The 26,708-nt window shown below is 43.1% G+C and overlaps 1 protein-coding gene across 4 annotated transcripts in view; it reads left to right on the plus strand.

Annotated features, from left to right (window-relative positions):
* CNNM2 (cyclin and CBS domain divalent metal cation transport mediator 2) overlaps positions 1-26,708 on the plus strand; it is a 129,340-nt gene that overhangs the window by 60,124 nt on the left and 42,508 nt on the right. The window lies entirely within an intron of this gene.

Genomic DNA, 26,708 nt, shown 5'->3' on the forward strand with positions numbered 1-26,708 from the left:
TGTTCTAAGATAACTTGGTATTGGTGCATTGAATAGACAGAAGAACATGGGTCTGGAGAATAGGAGACTTACCCAGGTTGATGATGAATCGGCTGTAAAGTGGGAACTGAGCTAGGATCCCCTGACTCCTGTCCTTCATTCTAATTGCTGGACCATCCGTTCTTCATTTTTTATGATTGCACATATGAACCCAGCTTTGAGTCACTTTAATCCTGTAGAGCTCATCTGTTTGGGAATTTTAACTATGACTGATATCCATCCCCCACTTCATTTCCAAAAAAGCTCATGGAATTACACATTCCAGTCTTTGTAGCCAGAGCTGTGCTTCCTGCAAGCAGCCTGGCTTCTGGGAATGTGGCTCTCTGTGCTGCCCAGCCCTCCAGGAGAGGGGAAGGGCTCTTCCCTGAGTCAGAGCTTCTATGGGGTTGTGGAGAGGTTCAGTTCTCTGATTTGTAGTGACCATCCCTCTTGATGCAGGAAAAAAATCATATTTTTCAACAAAAAGACCCTGAAAATCTCCCAGGGGTCAGTACCATAGATCGGTATTGGGTATTGCCCTATTACCATCATATTCATGGAATGCTCTGCCACCCCACCAACACTCTTCTTTTCAGTCTTAAGAGTAGAGGCTAATGGAACAGGTATTAAACAGACTTTCAAGATGGGCAAGGCTAAAATTTAACCTTTTCTGTCCTTCCTTTTCACCCAGAGGAACCCAGCCTTCTCTGAGCAGTCAGACAAGTAAATGTCTGCCCCGTTCCCTGAAACCTCTGCTAAAGAGAGACCGAGGGTGTTGAATGCCATCTTCTCATCTCTCACTCAAAGTCAAATGTTTTCAGAGTGTTGTAAAATGCTACCACATTCTTCACATCACCTTTGCCCATTACCTCAGTTCTCTTTTGGAAGTGGGCTGTAGATGTCTGTATGTCAGTCTGTGGGTAGCCATGCCTAATATCTCCTCTGCAGCAGAACTGAATGAGGCATGTTTGGGGTGTTTTTTTAAAATTTGTTGGATGGATTAAATTTAACCTTTAATCCAGATGGATGCTGAATCATATCAGTCATTGTGTGTGCCCAGCAGTTTTACCCATGTGTGTGTATGCACACACACGGTGTGTGATCTTGCATGTACACTAAATATGTTTACGTGAAGGGTTAAAGGTTTCTTTAGTAAGTTAAAAATAAATTCACTGCAGGAGTTATTGCTGTCTTTCACCTTGCATAGTCTAAACCACCCAGGCCTTGAGGAGCAAGTAGTTTTCTTCTGGCTGATAGAGAAGAATCAGTCTTCCAGTGAGATAGCTGTCTGATGCCTTGCTCTGTGCAGTGATAGAGTTGTGGAGAAGCTTCTGGTGAAGTATGCTTTCGGGCACTGCAATTGAAATTATGATAGGCAGGTGTAAAAGTGACCCCTCCCATACAACTAAGATGATGTGTTTGAACTTGGATTTCCCAATTGCAAGGAGATACCTGTTGCAAGCCTTAAAGGTGCATCCTGGACAGCTCTACTATTTCCCTTGTACCTTAGAAGATTACATTAATCAAAGGATTTGTTGCCAGAACTGAGCTTTTTGCCAACTGCTAATTGCTGGGCACTTTGGAGCCATGATCGCAGTGAGCTGTGGCCCACTGGTGTTTCACCATTGTTTCTCCAGGAGGCTGACGTAAAATTAACCAAGGGAATGAGAATGAGGGCAGCATACTTGGGAGAGAAGGGGGAATTATGCAAAAACCTGGCAGATTTTCTAGAGAAGAGGGATCAAACTAAGGAGCTTTACCAACACGCAGCAGTGTCAGGGTTGCTGACCTCCGCCAAGATATATGCCAAGTCTGTGGCTGGCTGGCTGCCTGCCTGTGGTATTGTTCTGATGGATTTTTCTATATAAAGCACTTTTTTATTAAAGAATGTTTGTATTGCATTCAGAGCAGGCTGCATAAATATCTATTATTTAAAAAAAATTGAAACTCAAATCTTTCATGTTGTACTTAAGTAGGATTTTTGGTTGTGATCTAGCTTATTCAAATAGTGGTAGCTGTCTTAATGAGACCTACATTCATTAAATAGTCCAGGTATCCTGCTGAAGTTTTAAAGTCATCGACTGAATTTGTAGAGGTCACTGGCTGAGTGTTCAGAAACAGAATTTGTTTGAAGTGGTAAAGCAACTTTTGATGACCATAACATCATAGGTGGGTACAGAAAGGAATACAGAGAGGCTATTTCAATTTCTGAATTTTAATGACCAATTGAAATCAAGTTGGGAATTGAAAAAGCAGGGTAAAAAAGTAAAGTCAGTCCATCCATGAATAAAAGAGCAGAAGTGAGATGATTGCATCTGCTAGTTCTAAGAGCTGATTATCATATACTTCAGACAAGTTCACTTCCTTCCCTACAGATAAAACCTCCTCTTTGATGGAACAGTTTTAAAATGCAAATCATGTCCAGGTGAACTGAAACATTTAAAAACTATTTATCCGATATAGTTAAAATATGAGTTACTAAAATATCCTTAAATGCTGTCATCTTTTGCATGTAAATTCAAGTCTACTTTCTTTCTAGTTTGAGACAAATTATATGTATGTTTAAAAAAAAATAAACCACCTAACACCCTTTTCTAACACAAGAAGAAATCAGGAGGAGTGAAGTGTGGTTTTCTTGTTCCTTAAAGAGATGCGGTTTGTGTTATCACTGAACCAGCGTGCTCAAATGGCAGTGGCGGGACAGGAACCAGCCCAGCAGACAGGGACAGGGGGAGGGCTGCTCAGCCTGGCTGTCCCTGCTGCTAAATGGGAAACCACAGCCGGAGGGTCTGCCAGTAGTTTTAAAGATCACGGGGTTTCTTCATGCCACCCAGGATGGAAGCAAATACTATGCATCTATGGCAGAGTACCAAGTTTTCTATTGAAAAATTTGTATCTGTTGTTTCTTTAGCTTGAGGAAAATGGATGGGGTTCTTAATAGGAATTTTAATTTTGTGTTATATACCTTCATTTCCCCGTCTGAAGTCCAACCTGATTATAGTGGCTGATGCTTTGTGAACTGCTGAAGCCAGAAACCCCTGCTTTATAGTCTCTGAATGCAGCTCTAAAATCCCAGCTTTCAAATAGTATGAAGCATTAGTCTCAAATTGTAACAGTTTACAAGGTGTCTGCTAAAATCATGGTCTGCTTGAACTGTGGAGCAGAAGGGGAACAAGATGCCATGCAACATGTCCTTATTTTAAGGTCTGATGCCTTTTTGTCATGACCTGAAGCACTTCAAATGATCTTGAAGAGCACTGCTACTTTTCTAAGTGTTTGTGCTACATCTCTGAGGAGACCTCTCCAGACAACCTCTTCTGTTAACTTGTTCCTTTTTGCTGTTGGAAGAGCCCCTGTGAAGGGTACGCATGGAAACCACAGTTTCAAACTGTGTTGTGCTTGCTTGCTGTGTGTTTTGGTTTTCAGTGAACTAGAGGAATGCTGGATAGTGATTGTAGAGTATGCGATTATTACGAGTGGGACTTGGAGGAATATTTTTGCTCTGTTAATGCACATTTACATCTTGTGGCAAGAGCTTCTAGCTTTTCTGGCTGTAAACATCCACATTTGACACTGAGGATTTGATACCTAGAAGACCCCAAACCAAAAACCCATGCTAATGCTCTCAGGGATCCCTTCCATCTTTTTAATCTCCTTCGGGGTCTTGGCTTACAAATTTGGGGTGTTTGGGGTTAGAATAATGTGTTGTAACTGAGGCACATGGTATCATGGTTATTCCACAGGAGCTGACATATAAGTAGAACCCTTTTTCTCCTCACTAGGCATTGAACAAATGATGCTGCTCGGTAGGAGGCCTGTAAGGACTGCAGCTTTGCTCTCATATGTGTTGTTCCCGACTTGCCTGTAAGAAACCTGTAGGCGCCTTTCTTTGCTCTTTAGCTGCTGCCTCTCCATTCAAAACCAGTTTGTCCACAACAAGAAATGAATTGCCCAGAGGCAAAAGCACAAGTGCTCTTGTATTCTTTTCTTTCCTGGTGGGACCCAAAGCAGCTTGTCTGTGGGCTCAAGTCCTTTTCCTATGCCTTTTTCTGCGTGCCGTCAGACCCATAGTGCTGTGCTTTGTAACGGAGTAGGAATGTGTAGGGGTCAGTCACTGCATCCCAGCTGAGGAGCAGGGGACTTCCAGCTCTGGGAAAATAGCTTCCTTAGCAGCTGTAGCATGGTCCTTTGTAATCATCTCATTAAACTCAGTGAGAGCAAGTACATGGTGGCATTTTGACACATAAGACTGATGTAACAAAATTGACAAATAAGTACCCGTTCCTGTGGTCAGTCACATATATTTAACTAGGCAAAGGATATTCTGTTAGCAGGAAAAAATTTGGTTTTGGAATTGTAATACTGTTAAAGCTCTTTTGCAATGTCGGGACTTCTTCCCCGTTCTGACTTAGATGAAATTGTTTTACTGATTGCACGCTGGAATTTTTTTTACTGAAATGGCTAAATCAAAAACATTGTCTGGGTTTGTGGGGAGTGGTTATGTTGTTTCAAACATATAGCTGTATGGTGAGTCATTACAGGTTTTGTGCAAAAATGGTCCCATGCTTATGTCTTATTTTTAGTGAAACAAAGGCTGGTAAATGAAAGACCTGGGAACAACTTCCGTGATTGAAGTCGGCACAGAAAACCATGCTGATAAAGACTGCTTACTGCGGAAAGCCTGCCTTGTAGCACCAGATTAATTTCTCACTGATATCCCTCTATAGGTGTTTTGGAAATGCTGTAGAACTAATAACTCTGAAGTAATCCAGTGATGAAAACCCTTTCTCCATTTCACAGAAAAATCTGCATCTCCAGCATCTCCAAACCCTAGCCATTCTGTTTAAATCTTCTATTTTCTGGAATAAATAGGGAGGGAAGTGGAAGGCGACTGCTTGCATAGGTTCCCAAAAAAATCTTTAATATTCCCCAGATGTATGAAAATGACAGATCCCATCAGTGGAATGAAAACGCTAGCCAATAAAATCGGATTAAAGTTAATTTAAAACAGGACCCTGTAATTAGGAATTCCTGCAAAGTTGCATGAACTTGTCATTGTAACATCTTCAGGCTACAAGCATGGTTTGACAGCCCTGCTGGGACAGAATTTGAAGTTGTTAAGCTTCACTAAAACACTTGTTTTTCTGACAGCTCAACAAATTACATCTATAAAAGGCAGCATGTAAAGATAAATGTTCTGGACGATCCATGCCTGTTCTTGTTCTGCTTGGCACCATTTTGTTGACCACCTGTTATATGATCCCTGTTTGAAACTCCTTCCCCTTTAGGGATGGAAAGAGGTGGAGGGCAATGCTTTTGTATTTCAAGGTGCCCTTTTGGATCCAAGGAGACAGACTATTTAGTGAGCAAAGTTGCTTGTCTGTTGGGAAGGACTGTTAGATTATTGTCCAGTTTCTTTCTCTGGGTGGAGTTGAAAGGATATCAAAGGAAAAGAGAAAAGTCACGAGATGCAAACATCCTTCAGCAAATCTATTTTCATAAACCTACTGCAGCTGAAATTAGAATGTACTCACCCGTAAATCCTTTTAGCGGACATAGTGCCATTAATTTATTCCTCCTCTCAATATTATTAGAAGAGTTCTTACAAAGAAATAAAAAGCCCAAGGTTAGTAATGATAAATTCTTCATTTAAAAAAAGAAGAGAAAAGAAACCTCAGTGATGTAAAATTATCTTTCAGAGCTGCTGTATAGCCCCCACTGTTAGAATGAAGATCTTAATGCAGCTTTAGCGGAGCAGAAAGCATTCTCTAAGAGTGCTTTTGAGTAAGAAGATCAATGCCAAATGCATTATTGGACTTTATGAGCTGCTTGAGTCTTTTAAGGCGTTCTGGAAGGGAAAAGCGTAATGCAAGGTTAGTTAAAATTATTTCAGAAAGTGCTGCCTTGCTGAAATGTGTTCATTATGTTCCTCAGCCTCCCTTTAAAACATTTGGTGCTGTACATTCTAAGGTATGCAATAGCTTGCATGGGTTTCTTTTTATGGGGTGCAGGGAAGGTGTGCTGAAAGTTACAACATGATTTGTAATAGGTTCAGGCAAGTACATTTTGAATGTCCTTACAAGGATATATCCTGTAATGGCGCCGTCAGCTTTTGGCACAGGAGGTCAGGGCTTGAGGCTGATGTGCATAGTCAACATGCAAATAACTGCAGTGAGAATGGACTGGAGAGAAAGCAATTATAAACCCCACCAAGCTCCCTTTGTCTAGACTCTTTTGGGAAGTAAAGATGCTGTTTTCAGTCTACTTCACCTACTGTTGGGGTAATCGACCATGACCCAAGTCTCATGCTTGGCCTCTGGAGATCCTGCCACCATCTGTTGGCAAGACACCTCTCTTGATGGCAAGAGTGACACAAGAAGCCTGCCCCAGTAGCCTGTATTTCTGTCTGCTCAGTTGTGCCAGTACCACTGTCTGTAGGGCTGCACCATGAACTGACTCAGGGAATGGAACTGGATTAAAAAAATCTCCCCTTCTAATGGTTATTTTTAAGTGTGATTCGTTCCCCATGTCTCCCCACAGCCCTCTGTACTGGTGCAGTGACGGGGGCTGTGCAAAGGCAGGTGCCTGTGGCAAGGGGCTGGCAGTGTGGAGGCCACCATGGAGGAACATCTCTACAACTACCATCTCAGCTCCTCTTGCCAGGAAAGCTGATGTGCAGAGCACTTACGTCTCATTAAATGACATAGCCTCTGTTGACACCTGTCACTGCACGATCCTTCTGTTTTGAATTTTAAAGTGTAAATCCTTGCTGTCAGAGCTAAAGGATGAGGGCTCTTGGGTCAAAGATAGGAGCAAACTTTTACAGCTTCAGAAGAGATGCAGCCCTGTGGGAGACAATGAAGCTGTCGGTGTGTGTCATGCTGGCTCTTCAGTACTGGGTCGTGTCACTCTTGGACATCTTGGAAGAGCCAGGTTGGTCCATCAGGTGGTGGTGGTTCATGCACATGTGCTGTTCCCAGGTCCAGGCTCCTGGAAGTGATTATTTCTTCCCCCTACAGCTCCTTTTCCTTAGGTGACTTTCTCAAGAGGGAAACTGCAGTGTTAAGAGTTGCCCCAGAGGAGGTTGTGACAGTGGCTGTGACGTGTTGGGGAAGGTGGAAGAGGCAGCAAGGACAGGGCACACAAGAGTAACAGCATATTTGTTACCCAGCGGTAGCTAAATGGGGTGGGGAAGATACCATACGGGGGTGTGATTCTGAAAACTGTAAAACCTCCGGCAGATAAGAAACTAAAGACTGCACTACCTAGAACCATTGATGGACAGCGTGTGTCAGGGAGGCTTCACAGAGCTTTTGTGAAAGGAAGTCATGTCCTACAAACAACAGATTTTTAGTAGTAAGCGGCAGCAGGATGAAAGGGATTCCTTATATGGCGATGTAACTAGTTCAAGAATCAGAGGTAAAGACGAAATGATCGATTTTCTCAATGAAGAGGAGTTATTAGTGAAGTTCCCTGTTTGCCTGAGCTGAGAATATTACTTTAATGAAGAACAGTGAAAACCAGGATCTGACAGAGGTGCAGAAGCACTTTGTGATAGTGAGTGATAAACTGTCAGGTTAAATTCATTGAGGAAAGATCCAGAGTAACCTGGTGATGGGCTCTGAGCTAGCTCTCACCATGCAGGAATGCAATGTGGGGATAATAGCATGCTCCGTCTGTGCTATTCCATTTCATCTGGCCACAGTAGAGCAGTCAGAAACCAAATAAATGTGGGATCTAAGTGCAGTGATGTACTGGAGGTAAGAGTTGAACTCTGAAGTTACTAGAAAGGTAGGTACGGTCTCTGGTGAGAGGGAATTAGGGTTGTGATACAGTAGGTACTTAGAGAAATCTTGAAAGCAGCCCAGTTTCCGAGGAGAGTTTAGGCTTAAATCTGGGGTGGTGCTGCTGTTCAGCAAATCCCAACGCCAAGTGAACTGGGTGTAGAGGGGCACATACTTAGACTGTGGTCAGTGTATAGACACTGAAAAGCACATAGGTAAAGGGTACCCTTCCTATCGAATAAACTGGTCTGCAGGTTTGGTATCTTCCTAAGAGTTTATTCAAGAAACAAGCTTTCTCCAGTTTTGCACTCAGTTGTAAATTGCATGGAGGTCGTCCTCTACTCACTCGGTGCCAAAAGAACATGCTTTCCATTAAAGAGCCACATTTTTTTTGGCATAAATGGAAATAACTTAGATTTAGGATTTGACAGTCCCTGAGAAGCAACTTTCAGGATCTGGGGGGGAAATCTAGAGTGCTACCGAGCTCCATCACTCCAGGGATCTATTATTCATCTGTGACTCTCAGACAGCTGTAGCTGGTGATCCTGCCTGCCTCCGCTGGATTACCAGCATGACTCTGGGGATGGAGAGATGATCTCATCTGAAGGAATTTAAAAGCTTGACTTGTTTAGTCAAGCTAAACAAAGGATGAGAATCGATATATTTGTTCTCTGTAATGAGTAAGAAGGTTAAACCTCAGAAAAGACAAGAGCCACATAAGGTAAAGGACAATACTAGAGCAAGAATGAGCTGGTATAACGTGGCTATAGATTTATTTCTACTGGAAGTGGGGGGAAGGTTCTTTCACCATTACAGCAGTCAGGTCTAGACTGGTGTGCCAGTCAGTCATGGGAACAAGATCACAGCAAGATGGTGCTTGATGGTGCTTATAAAAGGGGTTATAAAACAATTTGTCTTGGCAAATGCCACACAATAGCCTTTCCAGTCCCGCTACTGCGTGAGAAGGTAAGATAAAAGTTGTAAATAAATCAGTCTTTAGAGCAATTTTATCACCGTAGGAAATTAATTCTTTTACTTAAGGGGTGAGCTGCATACCCAGTTAAACCTCCCAGACAAACACAACCTCATTAGAGCTATGCTTGGCTGCTTATTCATTTGTGGCATTTGTGATTAAACGCTTAGGAAGACAAGGCTCATTTAGTATTCCCTGGTGGGCATTTGGTTCAGGCATTATGATTTTGATTGAAAAGCAGCTGTTGACCAACATTGAATTTAGCTGTATTGGAAAAGGAAGAGCTGATCACAAGCAGTGGATAACAGTAGACTGAAGGAAGAGGGTAAGGTCCTATAGCTGCTACCAAGGAGGAGCTAGGAAATACTCTCACTTAGTCCTCCATTATTATTGGCTCATAAGTTCCTAGGTAGGAGCAAGCTCGCATTTTTAGCTGAGGTTCAGGATCCTGCCTAGGTGAATAGCCTGTTACCTGTAATTACCACTTAAAACCCTTCCAAGATGGATGCAAGAGCCTAGTAAAAGGTATAGGTGCAATTACCTGCCATTTAGCTATGCTGATCACAATAATAGGTGATAAATACAACTCTGAGGTATTGGGTTCTTGAATTATTGTTTGCATTACCACTGTCTAACATTATTGGATATTCTGCTTGGGCAGATGAGCATCCATCCTGTTTTTTGACTCTTCATAGAGCTTTGTTCTTAGAGAGCCATGCAGCAGTGGCTTTCATTATATAATTGTTCATTGTCTGAAAAAATGTTGCTTTTTTGTTTTCATAGGCTTTGACTTTACCTGATTTCTTTCTTCATCAGAGCGTTTAGTCTGATTTCCTGGAGAAAGGCACTCTGCTGTTGTCATCCCCTTCTCTCTCATTCTTTATCACCTTCAGTCCAATAACTTTTCAAACTCTCTGTTTTATCAAATTTGGTAGATGAAAAAAGGTCTAAAAAATGTAAAATTCCTACAAGTTCTGGGAACCTTGAGGTGAGGAAGGAGACGGGGGGGGGGAAACCCAAGCCTCATGTTCCCCTGGAGTGAAGGTGGCACCATCAACTTTGTCACGCATCTGTTCACTTTGTTCTGCTCATCTTACTGGCTGTCAGATCTGTGCCCACATTTCTGAGCCAGCCATGGCATGTGCTGTTCCCTGCTCAACGTCGGAGGATTTATGAAGGACCTGAAGACATTGATTGGGAATATAGATCGGAAAGTACTTGAAGGAAGCAGAGGGAGAGCGTGAAATAGAAAAGCAGTGAGGGAAGAGGGAAACATGCCTGGTCTTCCATAGAATCGTGTTTCATTAGGTCTAGTAACTCTGGAATGACACGTACTATGAGAGGGAAGTAGTAGTATCTATGTAGTACTCTGAAAAAGGGCTAAATTCCCTTTCAGCTAGTAAGGTGTATTCCTTTATATGAAAAGGATATATAATTAAGATCAATACAATGTTTTGGCATTTTGTTTTGTGTTTGTTGGTTTTGGTTTTGGTTTCTTTTGGTTTTTTTATTGTTTGTTTTGTGGTTGGGGGGGGTGTGGTTTTGGGGTTTTTTTTCCCCATAGAATCATAGAATGGTTTGGATTGGAAGGGACCTCTGAAAATCATCTAGTCCAACCCCCCTGCAATGAGCTGGGACATATTCAACTAGATCAGGTTGCTCAGAGCCCTGTCCAACCTGACCTTGAATGTTTCCAGGGATGGAGTGTCTACCATCTCTCTGAGCAGCCTGTTCCAGTGTTTTACCACCCTCATCATAAAAAATTTCTTAACTACTCTGAATCTACCCTCATTTAGTTTAAAACCATTACCCCTTTTTGTTTGTTTGGGTTTTTTTTGGGGGGGGGGGCATTGGGTTGTGTTTGGTTAGGGTTTGTTTTGTTTTGTTTTTTTACATTGGGGTGAATTAGATTACTGTGTAGGCATAAAACCATGTCATATGCCAGTTCTGTGATCTATAAGAATTGGGATGAAATTTGGGCAAACTGAAGGTGATTAGACATAACTGGGCAGGGTAGCCAGATGCTGCAAAATATTCTATTACAACGCCTTTTGGGAATTTAATTTGAATGGATTTTTGTATTTCATAACTTAAGTGCAGTATTGCTTAAGTGCAGTGGCTATATGGCCACTGACCTGTGTTGCTAAAGCTTCTTGAAAGCAGTGGTAGGCTGTAATGTTATTACCAGGATACCCATGGATGTAAATCTAGTTTTATACCACACTAGGTTGTGAAGTCTTTAGATTTTTAGAACTGAGCAGGGTTATTTCTGATCAAGAGTAATCTCAGAGCTGTAGAGGCAGAGTGGGCATTTTTCCCCTCGTTTTACTCTGAGTACAGGATCAGAAGTTTAGCTAGAGCTGATGTTGCAGACACAATGCTGATAGAGGTCGTCTTCCCTGGTGATTGAACCTGAAGTCCTGATTGTAATTTTTAGGCATATCTGTTAATCCTAACCGCACAGTAATTTCATTTTTATCCTCATTTTCTTCTGTAGCTTCAGTAGATAATATTCATATTTCCACTTCATAATAACCTGTTGCACAGCCTAGACAGGCACTGTTCAGGAAACGGCTGCTTTTTATGCAGATATTAAGAGCAACACTAACAGCAGGAGTTATTTAAGTGGCTGTGATGCTCTGATATTCAGTGAGGTAGAGGTAACTCTAAGGGTCCCTCTAGTACTTTCTGAAATGTATTTTCCTTTAAAGGTCTCGAGCTCAACACTTAAAACCCTTGGCCATAATTATTCTGTTTGGAAAGTTGCAGAAATTCTGTATGTGCATCTAAGGACAAAGTTTCACCCTTAACTAATGAGAATAGTGAATCAAAAGCAAAAATATTTCAGTAGTTACGGGATGCGATGATGAAATGCTCGTCACATAAATCTGTGCAGCTGAGAGGCAATGAAATTAAGAAGCAGCTGGTGAAATGCACCATAGATTGAATTTGCTGCTAATAATTATGAGCCTGTTTGAGCCAAGCACTTTTCCCCTTCACGCATGCCTTGGGAAGTGCCAAACCAATGAATTATTCTTCTTACCAAGAGCAAAGGGTAACTTCTACTACTGTATTTTCTGTTCAGTGTGTTTTTATTGGATGTAAAACAGTCGCAGAGAAAGTAATAGAAATACCACACATGACTGAGGAAAAGGAATCTGCAGATTTTATTGCATTTATCCAATTACTGACATTGCAGCCCTGATAGTAAATCTTTGGACACACACTGGCTTCTTGTGAGGTTTCTCAGTTGCCTCTCATAGGAATTGCCAGACAAGGTCATACCCGAGGTCTGTCCAACCCAACGTCCCATCTTCAACAGTGGTAGGGACCAAATGCTTCAGGGAAACATGGAGCAAGGATTTGTATGTATTAGGCCCCATCTTCCCACTAGATCCCACCCTAGTCTACAGTAGAGAAGGTTGGATGTACAAAGCCTTGTGCTTTCTCACTGTTTGATGCTGCTGTCCTTACTCAGCCTTCTGGATGAGAAAGCAGGAACCTTCCTGGTCACTCAGCTCCTCTTTGGTGGCTCAGCATGAATGTAAGTTGTTTTAAGCTTGTTTTTTCCTGAAGGGATATTTTGGATAGTGGTACAGTGCCATCTGTAGGGAAGTAGTTAAAGAAGCACAGAAGGGCATAAACTGGAGTGACTGTGTAGGTATACGGATGGTAAAGAGTATGTCCCGCTGTTTCCTACTCAGCCATTGTATTACATCCACACTTGGATTTTAGTGGGAAAAAACCATGCTCGTATCCTCGAGCAGTACTCAGGCTCAGTGCTGCTCATTGGCCCCAGGATACCCTGTACGTGAAAGTCCAACAGCCAACCTGAACTAGAAGAAAAAGTGCAGGAGCTGTAGAGTTGATAAATGAAGTTGAAAGTCCTAAGTACTTATAGTTTCACTAACAAATTGTTTGTGTAGATGATTTAAGTCAAATGCTGATGTAGCAAAGATTTAACTTCTCTGCCTGGGTTCTAGTGTGAACTTAGCAAAAGTATGTAAGTCCTCTGGGAAGCCCCATATATGTGCTAGGCACAGACTGGCAAACAGGGTTACGTACTTAGTGTGCCCCTCGTGGCCATGCAGCACTGGTGGTACTGACTGTGGCATCGTTCTTATAGTTGAGCCTGAACACAGCCCACATGTTTCTTTGATTCACCTTGCAGGTCCATGCTGAGTGGGCATCTGAGGGTTGTTTGTAGGTATTCGAGGGGTATAATAACCCAGGGAATAAAGTTTCCAGTTGGTGCTGCTGGCACAAATATAGAAGATGCTAAATAGAGAGGAATGTAAGCTGAGATCATCTGCAACACAGGAAATAAAAATTGCTTTGCGACCATGGGTGACATATGGAATTTCTCTTTTGAGAATATCAACCATCTAAAGATCTTGCCTTCCCTTTTCCCCTCAAATATATAGGTATGTAGGAAGGTTAAGACCGTACTTCCCAAACAACATGCCCATTTTTTTCATTTGCCCAGATGCCAGCTTTCTGTCTTTTCCAGTTTATTGTCTTTGCATATGAGGTTCTGAAAACACATGTCAAATATTACCCATATCTCACAGATTTGTTGCTAGTAAGTATGCCGCTTTTCAGGCAAGCCCTCCAAACTTTTGATCAGGGCACGTGAAGCGTTGATATAGAGACACACTAGCTTTAAGTTTAATGCCATTTAAAGTGTTCTGTTGGTCCCAGTGTGCTAAGCAGTGCATTAAATGCCCTCATCACTTTGAGAGGTAGGACTCTTAATGAGGCCTGGGAAATGACTGTTTCATTTTTAGTCTTTGTCTTACAGGGAATTTGTCATCTTATTTTGTGTACAGTTTGTAAGTGTAAAGAAGGCTGCAGAGTAGCCTCTGTGGTCTACAGTTAGAAGAACCAAGGCATTTCAGGTTGTGTGGCTGCTGATTAAATGCAATTGCTCTGAGTAGTGAAATGGCCTTTCTCATGCTGAGAATGGAGTTAAGTACCTGGGCAGGTGCTGTCTGGACCCCAGGTTTCCTGGCGCTTTAATGTTTGATGTGTTGAAGAAGGCAATCCTTCCCCCTTGCTTGACTCCTGCTCTCTGTCCCTGGACTTGTACTGAGCTGGCACATTTTGTCTTCATTAAATAAGATGTTATTGTGCCTGACATTCCTGGAGAATTGGAGGTGGCTTCAGACTAGTTCCTTTCTGAGCTCTTAAGGAATTTCCCCTGGACCCTGTGAGGTAATTGAGCATTTGTTTTTCCAGACCTCTGCAGGACCAGCTAGCTGAAGGCGATAGCTCTGGACTCCCCGCTTTTCCCTTTCAGCTCTCCTAAGGTCTGTGATAGCGGATGCTTCCAAGGGAGGAGTTTTGCACCTTGTGTAGCAGTGTCGACCCTTGTGCAGAGTCATGTTCTGAAGGACTGAGTTCTTGTGGACGTCGGAAGACTCCTGTGGAAGGAAAAGCAGAAGCAGTTGGGGGAAATCCTCTACACCCTAAGTAAAGGTGACTAGACATTAGGTGGGAGCTCTTTGGGTGGGAATGGAGGGCTGTTTCTATTGACAGAAGTTTGCTTATGCTTTGATTCAGTTTCTTCAGGAGAAAGAAAATGACTGTCAGCTTCCAGGAAAATAAAATAAAAATAATTTTCTAGCTATTCTTTTGACACTTGAGATTACCCAAAAGTACTGCTCTGGCAAGGGTACCTGTAATACTGTTTACTCAAAACTGTACCTTAGTGAAATCTTGGTATTGAGCAGTCGGTGGTAGGCAGGCATTGCCATGGTGTTTTGTTTTCCATCTTAGTTTAAAAAGGGCTTAGAAATACTGGTTTAAAACACCAGTGATTCTATGTTTTAATGACATATCTCACAAAGTTGGGTCCAAATCCACAATTAGATATTTGAGCACACAGACTCTGTTTTTTGAAAGCCAGCTTTCAAATTAAGTTGGGATCTGCATGGGAAAGGGCTTTTTTACCAAGTCAGACCTACCAATTTCCCTGTAGATGGGATGTTTTATAAATCAGTGGGTTTTGGAAGATAGGGTCAGGAAAGGGTCAGCTTAGGTTTATGATGGAAACTCAGTGACATCTTGGCTCTAGAGTGACTGCCGCTCCTCCACAGTGAGACTCAAGGAGTGTAGATTCCCTGGTAGGTCAGGCTGTGTGGTCTCCTGTGCCTTGTGGCACAATGTCCCTCACCTGAGTATGGGCACAGGGCAGGCTGCAAAGGGAAGGCACACATGCGGACACCGCGCATGGGGTGGAGTCTTCTGGCTGGAAGGTCACGGACTTCTTCTAGGAGCCTGCGTGACCGCTGGGAGCAGAACGGCCCCGAGGTCTGAAGCCTCACTGCCTAAGGAGATGGGGAAAACAGGTAGCGCACCTTGACGCAAGCAGTGCAAGACTAAATGGCTGTGAATGGAACAACTTACCGGCAACATTTTCCATTTGTGGCTCCATGTTGAGGTAATTAGCCCAAATGAGCTCAAACTGCTGGAAAACTGCAAGAGCAATGGAAAATAAAAAGGTCACTGTGCATTGCAGGGGTTAAACAGCTGGACTTGAAAACCTGCAGCTCTCTCTGAATTAAAGGGAAAACTAAAGTTGTTCAATAGGTCTGATACCTCTCAAAAAGACTTCCAAGATGCTTATAACTTTCGCTTGTCTCTATTTCAGTGCTTGAATCAGAATCGTTTGCATTTAGCTTCATGGTTGATGAAAACTCATCAGGGAAGAGTTCAGTCTACCCCATAATTATGCATGTTAGGGCCTGGTTTCAACCTCCATGCCAAAAGTAACAAACAGCACAGTGCCCCCTCTTCAGCACCCCCTTCCCACCAGCCTCATGGCAAATAACTTCATTTTTAACATAGTTTAAAATATTAAAAAAAAAAAAAAATGCAGTATGTGTCCTTATGACAAGTTGAGATTTCCCATCTGTTTTCTGCTTGGAGCTTGCTTGTTTAAAATACCAAAATTATGAGTTTTGGCCTTGAAAATTTGATTTTGCTCAGTTAGAAGATCTGGTATTTAGCACTAGTAAGGTGAACAGGGGAGCTGGCGTAGATGGGTATGTCCTGAGGGTGTTTTTCTCTGCTATGAACTCTAGAGTATTTCCCATGGAGGAGGCTAAGCTCACAGGTATCAGTTGATGCTGTTACTTTCTGAGGCTAAGAAGAGGATTAGAGTAAAGAGGCTTTCAGTAACTGAGCATAATTGCGCTAGAGCCCTTCATAGTAGAAATAGAAAACTGCTGATGAAAAGCTATGAGGGGATCGGAAGGGAAATTGGATTTGGAAAGCAAACTTACACGCACACGTACTCTTGCTTAAAATCTCTGTTACCCTCTAATTCTCCTAAAGGGAATGTGTGAGCGTTTGTGTTGGTTGATCTACTGTGCTGTTGCTCTCACACAGACTAGAGGCTTTCTTTCGCTATCTCAGTTTACCTGGGGGATAGGTTATTATTTGAGAAGAGGAGCTAGCTGAAAGAGCACCTGGTTATGTTCATTTTTTCTTTCTCTCCTTTGTTTAATTTCTGTCTCTTCTCCTTTCCCCTTAATCCAGTGTGACTGTTTTTGTTACTTTAGATGTGTTCTTTACCATGAGCAGCTCTACAGTTCTTAGCCTGGCTATTGCCTACAGTAAAAGTGAAGAAGTGACCTGCAAGCCGTCAAGTAGAGCCCCCTTTTCCTTTGTCTCCTCTCACCCCTCTTCAGTGAGTACTGCTGTTGCTGAGAGGTGGAGTCTGTACCTCCTCTGTGCCTTGTTTTTTTCCCATGTGATAGGCTTGTGACAAGCAGTACTGACCATTTCCAATGAGGGATTATAAGGACAGGAAATTCATATGCAGGTCAAATTCCCCAAAACAGGGAGGAAAAAAATCAGGAGCTGTATGTATTATCCTGTTAGAGACAAGTGAGCCACAGTTGATTTCTTATCAGCTCTTGAATGTTTCTAGAGCCCCAAATGGAGATTTCTTCTCCCTGAAAATTTAGCAAAAAACCCAAGCCAAACCCAATGGTAGTGGATTGAATTGGATCTCCAAGAGGTTCTGTCTCAGTAGCTTGGGTTTTCCCTCTAAAGATCTCGCTCTAAATCACTGGTTCTGGCAGCTGCATGTACCCATAAGCCAGAGAGTCCTAAACATGCCCTAGTTGTTCCTTCAGCATGTTAGAGATCAAAGTCTTGCATCTTACTGTGTACAACAGAGCAAATGGTAACCATCTCTGGTACATGTCTGGTGCTCCCAGATACTAAAATAATACAGGAGGTTATTGGTAGTGGTTAACTGCAAGCTTACCACATGGCCTTCTTTGGAGGAACAGGAATACAAAAGTAGCATCCAATTCTGGTATGTGTAAAGAGAAGTCATTGATCTGAAATACAGCTGGTTGTAAGTATTTGTATGTGTACTTCTACCCTTGGGTCCTCCTCATATTTTTATGATTTAACTATCGAATTCCATTTTTGTTCTTTACGCCCCCCCCTAGTACTTTTCCATACCTATTTTAACGGTGGGTCAAAACAGTGATCTTTTTCCCCCTATGATGCAGAATCTAAAACTTCTTTCGTTTTGGTTTTTCAGCACCTGAGAAATGTCATTTGTTGGGATGGGGAAAAACATGCTTCCATCTACTAACAAATGAGATGTGGAATTGAGTGAGTGAACATTCTTTTAGGGAAACATTTGAATCTTATACTGACTTAGGTCTGATAACAGAGCTTATCTCTGCACACTTGAGAAGCAGCAGCAGATCCAGCAACTACTCTTACCACACATTTGCATTGGTAAGGGGCTGTTCCATCACTGCACCTAAACAAAACCATCATGACTGACCAACACATCTTGCGAGATGGATCTGTGCACTTCTGCCTTGGAGTTGATGCCCATGCTGTTACAAGTTGGGGTGATGAATGAATGATCATGCAGGGCACGTGCCACACCAGACTGTAGTCTCTTTACCTCTGTGAATCTGTATCTGGGCAGGGAGTGAGACATCTCTGTTCAAGGACAGCAGTGTGGCTACAGTGCCGTGTATCATATCCTGGCATTCAAAAACTTCTCTGGTTAGAAAGCTGCAAAGAGAAATGTTGGAAAACTTAAAAAAACAAAAGGCATCTTTCTGCATCATTTGGGGTAGACTGTCTGATAAAAATGACTTGCCCAGGTGGGATTTTCTACCATTTTCTGTTTTGCCTGGTTTTAGTGTATGTGCCAAACTTTGGCTAGTCTGATGTGGGTAAGAAAGAGGATCTGGTCTTCTTCCTCAGTAATCTGTTAGTGAAAGGTGAGTTGTTTGGTTTGCTAACCTAGTGATGTTAGACAGGACTTGCATTTCATAGAACAAAAGCTCAACAGAGGGATTGTGCCGGGTCCTGCACTTTGGTCACAACAACCCCATGCAGCACTACAGGCTTGGGGAAGAGTGGCTGGAAAGCTGCCCGGCAGAGAAAGACCTGGGGGTGCTGGTTGACAGCCGGCTGGATATGAGCCAGCAGGGTGCCCAGGTGGCCAAGAAGGCCAACGGCATCCTGGCCTGTATCAGAAATGGTGTGGCCAGCAGGAGCAGGGAGGTGATTGTTCCCCTGTACTGGGCACTGGTGAGGCCGCACCTCGAGTCCTGTGTTCAGTTTTGGGCCCCTCGCTACAAGAAAGACATTGAGTTGCTGGAGCGTGTCCAGAGAAGGGCAACCGAGTTGGCGAGGGGCCTGGAGCATAAGTCTTATGAGGAGCGGCTGAGGGAGCTGGGGCTGTTTAGTCTGGCGAAAAGGAGGCTGAGAGGAGACCTTATCGCTCTCTACAACTGCCTGAAGGGGGGTTGTAGTGAGGTGGGTGCTGGTCTCTTCTGTCAGGTGGCTGGAGATAGGACGAGAGGAAATGGCCTCAAGTTGCAGCAAGGGAGATTTAGGTTAGATATTAGGAAAAATCTCTTTACTGAGAGGGTTGTCAGACATTGGAACAAGCTGCCCATGGAAGTGGTTGAGTCACCATCGCTGGAGGTATTCAAAAAGCGAGTGGACAGGGTACTTCAGGACATGGTTTAGTGGGCATGGTTGATGGTTGGACTCGATGATCTTGAAGGTCTTTTCCAACCTAAATGATTCTATGATTGGTAGGCTGGGAGGATACCAGGGCTGGCCAGCTCACAGTAAATAACACAGTTGTAATGCCCTCTCTCTCTCTTTGCCTGAAGACCCTAGCACGGACTTTTGCTCCACGTATGAGCAATGTCTAGGAGCATGTTGAAGCAGGGTCCAAAGCAGAAGTCTGTCACTTGCCTTTCATTTTAGGCCACTGACTTCCCTTCTGTGTTGTCCTCAACAGGGTTAGCAGGCCAAACCCTTATGCTTGGGATGATGTTTGCCAAAACCACCAAACAGAATTCCTCCTTCCTGCAGATCCAGCTGCCTGGAGAGAATAGTCCCTTATCATAGAATCATAGAATAGTTTGGATTGGAAGAGACCTTTAAAGGTCGCCTAGTCTAACCCTCCCTGCAATATATCTTCAACATAGCATCATAGAATAGGTTGGGTTGGAAGGGACCTTTAAAGGTCATCTAGTCCATGTGTCTAAAGAGCACAGCAAGCACCAAATCTCAGTGCCTGGTGTCTCACCTGCCAACGAATGATCTCATACGTGGAGTTGGGACAGTTCACCGGAGAGCGCCACGTGCTGAGGCTTGGGCGGCTTTCAGCCTGGTACTCCATGTGCTGGGGCCTTCTCCCATCAGGAGCCACAGGTCACATTCCTCCCCAGCTCTTACTCTAAAGCAGGGGGCTTTGGTTGCCAAATAAGTCTTTTCAGGCAGGAAGGAATGTTTTGTGGAGGGGATTTACCTGTTAGTGGATTAGGCTATCCCAGAGTCAGTGGCCCTGCCAGCTCCCCAAGAACCTGCCCACTGCTGCCTACTTGGAAAGCTGTTCCCTCTTCCAGCTCTTGCGACCAGGCTCTGCCTGACCCTGCTGCTATTTGGCAACTTGCTGGTTTCTCCCAAGTGTTGAGCAGGTAAGCCTAGGAAGGATGCTGGTCAGGGGCGCTGTTTTCAGGGATATTGTTACGTCTTTCAGATGGGAGATAGGAGCCTAAGTTCAACAAGACTTTACAGCACATTGTTGATTCTTCAGTTGTCCCAGGACCTCTGAATGACCAACCGTCAATTAACTCTGACCTCTTGTGGTTTCAAAATCTGGATCCAAATGCTGAGGTTTGACTCTCTCTGTCTCAAACCCCTGACCGCAGTTCCTATTTTTAAGCAGGGATGGAAGACCGTGATCTTCTGGAATTCATTAGCTTCCCCGCCCCCGCTGCTCTCCCCAGCTCTTTCGCCATCTATCAGAGACACTGTTGTTTTAGTGTCACAGGCTCGTCCTGTTCATCACTGCAGTGGTACATCAGGGCTGCACCTTGAGATACCTACACTGCCTTCATGTTGTGCTGAAGCATCTTAGTACAGAAGTGGGCTTCGTTGACTTATGAAGCAACTTCCAAGCCCAAACTGCCTGGTCTTGGCTTTTTCTACCTTTGCCATGGCTCACCCTTCCTCTTCTGTTCATGTTTTTGTTTTTCTTGGGAGCATCCAGTGGTGTGGTTGACCTCCTGTGGGTCAGGGTAGAGCTACAGGCGTTCCTGCAGCTCCTCACTCAGCTGTCCGGCTGCCCACACCACGCTTGTTTTCCCATGGCAGCCGGACCACCTGCTGATGTCCAGCTCAGCCTCTCCACTGGCCGGCTGCTCGGCAGAAACCCCAGGGGCTTTAGCTCTCCTCGCAAAGCGCTAACTCGATTATTGGACTTTGGATTAAAGTAAAGGCTCTGGGAGCAGAGCACAGATCACAGCATTAGTCCACCGAGACGTGTGCTTAGCAGCAGGGGTGTGTTTCCTTTGGGTTTCATATTTAGGTTAGAAATGCTTTCTTTTGGGGGCCAAGTTGTCATTCTCAGACACTGTAGTCAGTCTTACTATCAGCCCCATGAAGACTGCATGTCTAAAGGAAGTGACAGAAATAGATACGTTTGTTTCCAAAACAAAACCCTTTGGTCCAGAGAAAAGATACCTGCCTCTTGGGAAAGAGGAGAAGGCTCCCATCTCTCCTACTTGTCTGAGCTCAAGGTCTCTTGTCCTTTGTCTTTGACTTGTTTCCCATCGCTTATCATTTACTAGAAAAACATTCCAGCATATGTGTAATGCTAGACCACCAAAAAAGATGAAGAAGAGATGGATGCACTGCTGCTTCTCTATTTATAGGAAGAGGGAGATGAACCAAAAATGATATGGGAAAATTCAAATCTTTAAATACTCTGGGAGAGATGGATGGAAAAAGGGCTGCTTTCATTGTTCACAGGGTTGAGGAGACTTTCTCACGAACAGCTTAGTATAACCCCCTGGGCAACTCAGTCATACGACTGGGGGATTTCTGTGCACAAACTCCCCTCTTGTTTCTGGAGTATCTTATTTGCTTCAGCAAATAACTGCTGCAGCAGTTGTACCTTCTTGTCTTAACATGCTCTTGCCTTCTTCTTAGTACTGTATTTGCCCATCCTCTGGTGTAACTCGCACACCGATATTGGCACTTCTGATCATTTCACTTGTATTCATGCTATTCTTTCTACCTTGGGTTTGCACGTTTTCATTCCAGTCACCATTTTATAATCCCTTAAACATTTGAAGATATTCCCTATCTCCTTTGAGAACAGTAGGCTGCTCTAAGATGTCTTTTTCTCCTGTCAGATCAGTGAAATCTTTCTCAAGCTATTTTCTTGCCATCTGTGTTTTCCCATGCCATTTTTTAACCTATTTCCAGAAGCACCACCATCTTCTCTCAGACCTCCTCTGCTAATCAAGTTTCACTAGCCAATCAAGTTTCACTAGCCCTGGTGTTTGGAAAATACATCTTGCCCCATCTTTGATGAAGAAATTTCTATAATATTTGCTTGCAGATCAATGATTGCTCTTGATTAAAGATTTGGTCCTCACTTCAGAGGTTGGCTCGGACCCATTGCAAGGGGAGAAGGAACTGTTCTCAGTTTTGATTTTCGAAAGGGTGTTTCACAGCAGGGTGTTAAAGCGGGAGGTGTGAGGGTAGAGTGTGATGCTGCCTCGAATGCAGTGAGGAATTTAAGGCACAGGACTGAGGGTGGGAACTGAGATCTCGCCATCGCAGGCGAGATGTAGGGTGGGCAAGAGCTTCCTATTTGTTCTTGTACCATTTTAAATGTCTTGCCCTGCACATCTAGAGCAGTGTTGACCTCAGCTGCACTTTCTGCCACAACCCTTTCACACTGCTTCTTTTGCCCAAAACACGTTTCCTAACATTATCTGCAAAGCGTTCCCCTCAGATCACCTCTGTTGTGACACCTGCAGGGAACAGCCATTTCACAATGGCCAGACCACCAGGCCAATGTGCCAATATTTATATCCAGTGAAGCAGTACATCTGATGAAACACATCAGTGCTTGAGACAGTCATCCTGTCTCTGCCATCATGTCCCCGGTCCTTCCACCTCCTCCCCCCTTGCCCCCAGTGAGGCTGAGGTACGTGGCCTCTCTTATCCCCGCATTGCCATGGCTCCTGCTGTGGGTTACTGTACAGGAGCAGGCAAATTACTAGGTAGTCTAATGAGCTGGGGCAGAGATGGTGGTTTGAGCACTGATTCAAGTGCTACCACAGTGGAAATAACATGAATGGCATTTGCAATTCCCAGAGTTCCTCCCTTTCCTTCTCTTCCCCCTTCCCTATATTTTGTTTCTGTTGATAAGTCTCTAAATGCTGCCTTTAAAAAAACCACTGTCGCCAAACACTAATTTCAGCTTCAGCTTTCCTTAGAAATATACCCGTGTGGGATCCAGAGCTCAGGGTCCCTCCCAGGGTTGCATCTACTCTTGCTTTCTGCCCGGAGGAGCCCCGGGGCACTCTGTTCGGTGATACACCACTCTGTACCCTCCCTCTGTCATTTGACCACTTTACTATGTGGTGGTTGGTCTTCATATTTGTCATGTAAGCTCTTGTTAATGTCACTAGGAAGAATATCTTTGCTTTTCAGGGACCTGTAACAATTTGATTTCAGGCTTTTAAGTCTTGGTTATTGTATATGCTAAGGAAGATTGCTTAATATTTGGATGAAAAAATTCCAGAAAAAAATGTGGTGTGGTGTTTTTTTTTTTTTTTTTAGCTTGTGTCTAAGGACTATTTCTAACATCTCAATAAAAGGTATATAAAAACAATAAGCCTCTTGACAGTAGAGAGCTCAGCTGTACAGAGTTCTGCATTCCCACTGAGCATTTTTAGCAGTCCACAAATTGAAAAAGGTTGAAGACTATTGTTGCAGTCAATTTGGCAAATAATTTCCTTTGAGTTGTTACACTACATAAATATTTTGCTGTCCTGCCAAGAGCTGTTGTTCTGCCAGACATGTCATCATCTCAATGAATAATAGATCTGAGCTCCTGATCACTTGTGGTCGTAAGAGAACTTGGTGTTCCTGTCAGGCTGGGTAGATTTGGAGTTCTCGGTCTCAGGATCTTGAACTAGTCTTGTTCTGTGGTCACAATGTGGTCACCACACTGTGATCCAGTCTTGTTCTAGATCAGAGGGTGGTACACTTCCCTTGTACCGTGAGGCTGAATCTATTATATAGTTGCTAATTTTCAGCCAGCAAGAAGGTGATGATGTTGTGAAGTGGGACAGAGATCTGTAAAGTTTTTGTAAGAAAACTTTGAAATTTTACTGCTTCAGCTCAGCAATTGAATTTATTCATCCTTGGTCCCATTTGCTTTTCTGGGTGTTTGATGCAACAGGAGTGACAGGGCAGGAGAGAAGACAGAGCTTAGCATCAACAGCTTCCAGTTGCCATGGAAGTAAACAGGTGAGACGTCACCAGCCTTTAAAGATTGAGAGGAGGCAAATTCTGTTCCTGAGAGTAATTCATCTTAATTTCTGGAAAACCATCTCCTGCTATACACAACTATCACATGAGGTTCTCCACTAAGCTCTACACACAGTGCCTACTCCAACCTTTCCTCATTCAGACCCCTCTCTTGGTTGCTTTGTCTGGTTGACTCCAGCACATTACACAAAGTTGTAATCCTGAGACGCAGGGCTGGGTATGACGTTATTTCAGTAGCTTTATTGTATTTTAGAAAAAACCTTGAGCTATTTATAGTCCAGGTCATCCAAGGGTTCTTTTTATTCATGGTAATTGTTGTGAAACTGCTACAAAAGTACCTGGCCTTTATTGCTGAAAACTCTCCTTTTCATGAAAACCAGGGTTCTGTACTCATCAAGGAAGACATTCAAGCAGGAGTGTTTGGCTGGATGTTAAAACAGGCTCCTGTGGCGGTTTTAAGTACTATACTATGAAGTGCTGTGAATGGAGACTCATGGTTTAGAATAGTGCTTGAACAGATGTGATCAGATGGGATTGAGAGTTGTTTGCTTAAAAAAAGGGGGGGGGTATTCTTCATCCATTTTACTGATGTCCTTGAGGGCATGGAAAAAGTATTTCAATTTTATCTGTTAAAAAAAATGTGTCTCATATTTTCTGCTAGTTTTGTTTCCCTCAGCTTAAGCACTGAAACAGGTAAGTCAGTTTTACATTTACCTTTTGGTTAAATGCAAGAGATGTGGTGTTTGGGATGCCAAACCATGGAGGAGTAATTAGAGAGTAAAATTCAAACCCCTCAGACTTGTGCAGATAAGTCTTATGAAGAACTTTTATCACCTTCATGTAATTATCAAAGTAGATTTCTTTCATATAGAAGGGACATTATAGTGCGGAGCACTCTCACAAGGATAGCAGTTGTGGTACATATTTAAAATGTTTCCTCTAAAAGAGCTTTAAATGCCCAGGACCTTAGTGAAGCTGATGGACTTTTGTTCCCCAGGAGACGGGCTTTAGGCCCCAAGAAGACCTCTTTGCGCCTCTCTTGTGGTTGCTGACTGAGATTTTGCTGAAGTGGAGGAGAAGAAAAAAAAGATGTGGGCTAGATGTCTCTTCAGTGAGCCTCTTGGACTTGTCTCCTAGTTTGTTTATTTTGTTGTGTTTTTCTCGTGTCAGAGAAGTTCTCAAGGGAATTTACCATTCAGTGTTTCATACAGAGATTATCATAAATCCAAGAGGGTTTTTTTTCTGCTTTGTGTACTTTATGGCAAAGCTCACTGGAACTTTAATTCATTTTTTTTGTGTGTGTGTGATTTGAGTTCCATGAACTAATATTAGTTATACAGTGAGGAGACATCTATATATAAACACAGAATTTTGTATGTTTCCATATATACTCATGTTTCTATATATAAGCAAAATGCTTTCATAGGAGTATTTAAAAATATTTGTCACATTTTGTCGTGTATTTTATGGTGGGAAAGTGTAATCGGAAAAAATGCATTTAGATCTTGTGGGACAGTAAGGTAAAATAGCTACTTGTGTGAACTGGATCTTTTTTTAGAGGCAGGCGCTACAGAAATAGCCAAGTGATAGCCTCACTGTGAACTCAAAATGCATTTCCTTTTCGCCAGGGTTTGCTGGTCTGTTTGTCTAACCCTTGTAAGGACAGCAATGCAGTGTGCGTAGCTGGGCTCCCGGCTTCTGCAAGGCCTGGAAGGATGGGTACCTTCACATGTGTTAACCTGATGTGCATAAAGATGCAGAGCAGTAGATGAAACATAGTCCATCTGATTTAGACTAAGTGTGTCTTTGAGCTCTACTTGGAAATACATGGTGTTTCAAGTAAATAAATTGTGCACAGTATAAAGTAGGGTTTTATATAATCACTTTTACTCATGGCTTTCTAGCAAATTTGTGGGTTTTTTCTTTACTTTGTCGTGAAGAAATGACAGCCCTTTTCCTGCAAGTGGAAATTATGGCAATATCTTGAAGTTTGTTGTTTCCTGTCATTTGGGGGGCTGGCATAGGGTCTGCACTGTTACTGCTGTGGGGGAGGTTGCTGGGGGGGGGGGGGGGGGGAGATTTGGTTTTTTTATGTCTGGTTGTTTTCTTTGTTTGGTTGGCTTTTTTTGTTGTTGTTTTGGTTTTTGTCAGTTTGTTGTCTATTTTTTTTCCTTACCTGTCCTAGTCCTCCATAGCTTTGAAAGTCATTGAGTTAGAAAAGTCAGAAATACCATGTTTAAGTTTCATAAAAACATGGTGTGTGGGTAGGAGAGGAAATTTTTCCTATTGCTCTCTCTGAGGTAGAGAGCTCAGCCCTGATGTGTTCTGTGAAGGCAGCATCACCTGGCCAGTAGCTGCATTTGTGGAGGGACCTTTCCTGAACAGGTGGAAGGTGCAGAAAGAAGCCCAAGAGCATTGCAGGCCCCAAGAAATGGCTTGGGGGGAAAAGTAAGGGTATTGCAGTGGGGAAAGATACAAAATGTTATACCCATCTATTAAAAAAAAACGCAGACAACAAAAGCCCCGTGTGTGTGTGTGTATATATGTGTGTGTGTCTGTGAATCTGTAGCTTTTCCAAACTCTCTCATGCCCCAGTCCTTGGATATTCTCCTGTGAACCACATACAGCGACCCACATCCGTTTTGCTATTGTTAATATGCTAGATAAATACTGTTGTTTATACTATAGATTTAAGGGCAAGTCCTCAGAGCCTAGTAGACTGGTTTTCTGGTTGGGGTTCATGTTGATGTTTTCGTATGGACATACCCAGAATGTTTGGATTTACAAGCGGTCATGGAAAATAAGAGTGAAGTGCGCGTATGTATGTTGTGTGACCTAGTTGCCCATGTCTTTTCTAGCAGAAGTTAGAGGTGGTTTACTTTAGTGTTTATTGGGACGTAGAAGAATTCAGCCTAATCCTAGCTAAAACCAAACAAATGCAAGGCAGAAGTCGTGACAATAGGACACCATTGGTTTGAGGCCACTTCCATGGCCAGAGGGTTTTAGGGATGCAGGGATGCTGGTATTGTGCACTGTCCGAGCGCTCTTAGCGTGGGCACAGATTTGTGGGC

This window comes from Haliaeetus albicilla, chromosome 11 (genome assembly GCF_947461875.1).
Source record: "Haliaeetus albicilla chromosome 11, bHalAlb1.1, whole genome shotgun sequence".
In the NCBI taxonomy this organism is placed as follows: domain Eukaryota; kingdom Metazoa; phylum Chordata; class Aves; order Accipitriformes; family Accipitridae; genus Haliaeetus; species Haliaeetus albicilla.